Genomic DNA, 5,216 nt, shown 5'->3' with positions numbered 1-5,216 from the left:
TAACTAATCCTAACCCTAACTATCCTAAAAATTGTTTCCCAAAATGACCCCAGTGGGCCTGGCTCATCCCTAATACAAGGTCTGGTATGGCCCCTTCCCTAGTCAGACTTATTGTCAGTGTTTGCAGTGCAAAACACAAACAAACTCAGCTTCAAAGGGTGGTAAAAGTTAAACTCAACACACAAACCCAAATAAATGTCTGGCCTGTTAAATTGATTAAAACCATGAAAGAGCAGTGGGACATTTTCCTACAGCGATATATTACGATGGGTATTGTCAAGCGTGTAATTTAATTGTAATCCCATAGGCCTCGGATGAAGTGCCAAGAATAGACCAAGTCTGAATTCACAAGTTAAAATCCTTTTGCTACTGAGTAGTTTTCAGCAGTGAGTTAATGTAGCATCGCTTAGCCTTCCCCTCCACTCACCCAGTTTCATTGACATCAGGTCCTTTCCAACACAACAATATTGCTTTCAATAGTGTGTCTAATGTCACAAAATGTTTCTAGGTTCTTCTGTATTTCTCAGGAAAAGTACAGAGCTGAAAGGAATGTCACCATCAGAGGAAGCAGCATTCTTAGCTCTCGCACTTAGTACTGGACTGACAGAATCAGCCTGGATTGTGTGTCCAAATCACTAGACTGGGTCTCGAACCCACGAGGCTGTCACTCAGAAAGGGAACTTCAGGTTGATTGAGGCAAAAACATACATGCAATCTCTTAGCAAACGAGAGCCCTTAATTCTGCAGATTTCAGCAGATTACTGATTGGGGAAGCAGCCCAGGTCTCAAAGCACTGTGCTCCTACAGGCTGCTTTTCAAAGAAAAATGTGAGAAATGTTGGGCACATGTAGCAGTCGAACGGAGCGATCAGGAAAGCAAGCCTCAAGCAGAAATTACCACAAGTACAGCTGCGGTTCTGGGTAACTGGCCTTGCAGCAAATGCTCAGACTGAAACCACCAGAATGTTTGCTTTTGAATGGCAGTTTATTTGTGTAGGAAATTTCATCAGCAGGTGGTTTAACACCAAACCTGGTCAGCTGTGTGTCAGTCAGTAACGCTCTCACTTCCCAACCAGTAGCATTCACTCCCCAATCCAACACCCTACCACATTATCCAGATTGACACTCTCTGCTGTAATGATACGAGTCTGACCAGAGCATAGGGCTGTTCTTTCATTACAGAGAGAGAGAGACCCAATTTTACCCGAGGGTCACCACACCTTGAGGCAAGACACTGGGAAGAAGAGTCCCCTGTGATAACCTCAGCCGGTGCAGGAACTGAACCCACCCTGTTGGCATCACGAACCAGCCATCCAGCCAACTGAACTAACCGAGGCCCTCTCTGGTGTAGCAGTGTCAGAGGAGCTGCAATTGAGCTCGAAGAAAAATGTAAACAATTTCTGGGTACTTGTAGTGTCCATACCAAGACCATCCATTACTTCCTAAACTCAGGAAGCTGGACGTGGAGACAGCATTTGTAGAACACAGGGGGGATGGGGGTGCGGAGTAAGCAGAGGATTGGCATCGATGGCGTAACAGTAACAACACATTAAGGAACAAAGTGCAAAACACAACGCATCAGCTACTGTGTAAAATGTGTGATTTCCACCCATGTTTGGCTACTCTTCCTAACCATGTGGAAATCCAGGTGGAATATTGTCCGGTTTCAAGAAAAGTGAGTGGCCTCCAGCAGCTTTCTAACTTTTCAAACAAACAAAAACATGAAATCTGATCCTGAAACAATTGAGAAAACTCTGGAGATTCAATTAAAATGGAATAAGAATTCAGTCACAATAAACCGCTGGCCTTAATTCAAACATGGACAGAATATCAGAAGATTATTCTCAAATTCAGTAAAGCTAGGAAGAAGTTTGGTTTGGCAATTCCCTTTCTTTACAATAATGGATTATATGAAAAAAATGTAAACAAAGGGACGATATCGAAAGATTTTTATTTCTCCTTGAATGCTTTTGTCAGAACAGAACACAAGCCAACCAAAAATGACAGCAACTAGTTAACTAACTAAAGGTGACAGCAACAATATAACTGTAAAACATTGCACAAGCCAAACAAACCATCACAAGATTCAAGTGAGTCTGAAATGCAACAAAAGCACTGGACAGTTTGGCGAGATTAGAAACTGCACCTTCCTAATACTGAGAATTTGGGTGTTAGGAAAGAGAAACATCACTTAAAATTATAACATTGAGACAACAGCACCCTGGGAATACTCCTGCAACAGGAAGCTCTTTGATTAATATTTTACTTATATTTTGCAGATTTCCTTTTTGTCTCTAAATTTTCTAGGTTTTATTCCTCATTCACTTTGTTCAAAGCAATCTGTTTGTAAATTCCTTTGTCCTCATTTATTTGGACTGAGTATGCACTGCTTTCGTGTGCAGTCTGATCGAGGGGTGAAGGAGTGAGATCAAACACAAACCCAAGGAGCAGATGCAGAGCAAGAATCAAAACGCAAGGCTTCAGTGTGTTCGGTGTGAAGTCAGACAAGCTGGATCCTGGTGAGGATTCGATTGCCAAACAGGCAGACAGTTGTCAAAGGATGTCACATAACAGAGTGATCGACCACGTCAAACACAACGGGAACGTCAAAATGCAGAAAGTAGGGAACTGCAGCATGCTGAGTGTGAGACAAACCAGGGCAGTCCCTACAACATGACTGACACTGTGTTTACAATTCAGTGCAACGTGCTCACACACTTCACAGGAACAATGAGTCACAGCAGGCAACTTGACAAATGACCAAAATTTCAGTTCAATATGTGATCATAAAAAAAAAGGAAATATGTGAAACAAAGAAACTTAGATATGTACATGAACAGGACAGGTTTAGAAGGATATGGGCTAGGAGCAGGCAGGTAGGATGAGTTAGTTAAGGATAATGTTCGACTGAAGGGTCTGTCTGTACTGTATGACTCTACAAGTAAATCCACCACCACCCCCTCCAACCTCCACGTCAACCCTGCTCTAAATGTGGCCTTAAACTCACTTTCCTGCCAGCATCCCTATAACTCCAATTCCCTCGTGGATCAAAAACATTGAGTCTCTAAAAAATTTGTTCCACTGCTCTTTGGGAAGAAGAATTCCACAGCCTTCACCACCCTCAGACAGAAGAAACCCCTGCTCATCTCAATCTTAAATAAGGCCAATTATTTTTAAACTGTGTCCCCTAGTTCCAGACTGTCCCACGGGGAGAAACAGCCTCTCAGCATCCAGCCTGCTGTCAAGTCCCCTCAAAATCGTTTTTGTTTCAAATCAGATTCTTTTAAACTCCAATGAGGAAAGGTTGCAATGAGGACAGGCCCAACCTTTCCTCATAGACATTTGTCGCAGGAGTCAACCAAGTGAAAATTCTCTGAATACTGCAGTACCCCTCCTTAAGGAGACCAAAATCATAAACAGTATTCCAGGCGCAGTCTCACTAACAACCTCTACAGCTGCAGCAAGACCCCCATCATTTTATGCGCCACCCCAATCATAGTACTGTGTCTTAAAGGGTGAGGAGAGGGAAATGCCAAGCCTTATGGGGCAATTCCAGAGCTTAGGGAACTTGGCCTCCATTGATTGAGTCATTAAAACCTGAGTATGCAAGAAGCTAAGATTGGAGGAAAGCAAAGCAGGATGTAAGGGCTTCAGGAGGTTACAAGGAGTGGACAAGGCCACAGTGTGAAAACAACGATGACCATTTTAAGGTTGAGCTTTTGCTGGGAGAGTGAACGAGCACATGGCAGTGACAGTTGGCAAGGATTTGGTGTGGATTCAGTCCTTGGCAACTGAGTTCAGGGGGAGGGTGGGAGACCAACCACAGGATACTGGAATGACTAAACTGAAAACAAACAAAGGTGTGAATGGCGGGGGGGTCTCAGTGATGGGTGAACTGAAGGAGGCAGCGTCGCACATGTTGTGCGTTCAGCAGCTCATCTCAGCATCAAACAGTGCGATAAGATGGCAAAGGATCTGGCTCAGCCTCTGACTGTTGCCAAGCCAGGGGAACCAGTACCTGGCCTATCAGAGACGGTGAAGGGGTTGAGAGAAGCTGGTGCTGACAGAGAGTTTGGCTCATATCCAAATGTGCCCTGTAAGCCACTCGGACGGTCTACCACACCAAACAGTGTGGTGTGGGCACATCAACTTCTGGTTCTGCAGGACACTGTCACACACTGACCTCACAGGTCCATGTAGTGGCAGGGAAAATGAGAGGAAAGGCTGGTGCTGCGAACACATCTGAAAAATCACACGGGGGGGGCCTGTGGGTGAGAAACAGGAGGAGCCAAGGATGGATCCTCAAAGAGGAACCAGAAGAGAAGACGTTGCAGGTGATTCCTTGGCTATGACAGGATAAATAGAAATGGAAGCAGTCCTGAGACATGGCCAATGTCGAAAGGGTCACTGGGAAGATGGGGTTGGGGTCTGCGATCATCTTAATCAACACTGACCAATGAGACTGGTTCAAAGTCGGAATGTTTAAATAGTGACATGATCAGTATTGGCCAATGGGTTTGACCACAAGGGACATCAATTTATTTAAATACATGAAATAGAGATATGAATTATTACAAATGATAAAGTTTATTTTCAATAACAATGAAACAGCTGCCAAATAAAACAACTTTGCTTAATGGTATAACGATTACTGAAAAGTTTAAATATAGTTCATAGGACTTGGTGATGTAAACCATTGTTTAGCCACACTGTAGCTGAACCTGCGGGTCTAAAAGCTGTGTGGATCGTGTTGTCTCCCACTTCGGCAATGCACAGTGAACTGCAATCGGAGAGATTTATGAATTACTGCAGCTCCACCAACCACAGTCTTCCAGCTGAACACGAGAAATGGCCAAACCCCCCATCAATGATCCCAAGGTGTAATCAAACGAGGACCCACTCTTCCTGACTGGACAGTGTGTGCACTGAACCCTGACCAAACCCAGCCTCAATCATCCATGTCAGTTCCCCAGCCCACTCCCATCCCACTGAGGGAATCAGTGGAGGGAGGGCCGAGGGGAAAAGGGTGGTGGAAGGGAGAGGGATTAGTGAGGGAGGAGGGGGAGCGGGGAGGGGAGGAGGAGGGGTGGAGAGAGGGGGTGAAGGGAGGAAAGGTGGCAAAGGGAGAGGGGGATTGTGGAGAGGTAGGGAGAGGGGGATTGTGGAGAGGTAGCGAGGGGGTATTGTGGGGAGGGGGCATAGTAGGGAGGGGTTAGT

This window comes from Rhincodon typus, chromosome 38 (genome assembly GCF_021869965.1).
Source record: "Rhincodon typus isolate 14 chromosome 38, sRhiTyp1.1, whole genome shotgun sequence".
Classification (NCBI taxonomy): Eukaryota; Metazoa; Chordata; class Chondrichthyes; order Orectolobiformes; family Rhincodontidae; genus Rhincodon; species Rhincodon typus.
Note: the sequence above shows the minus strand (reverse complement) of the source record.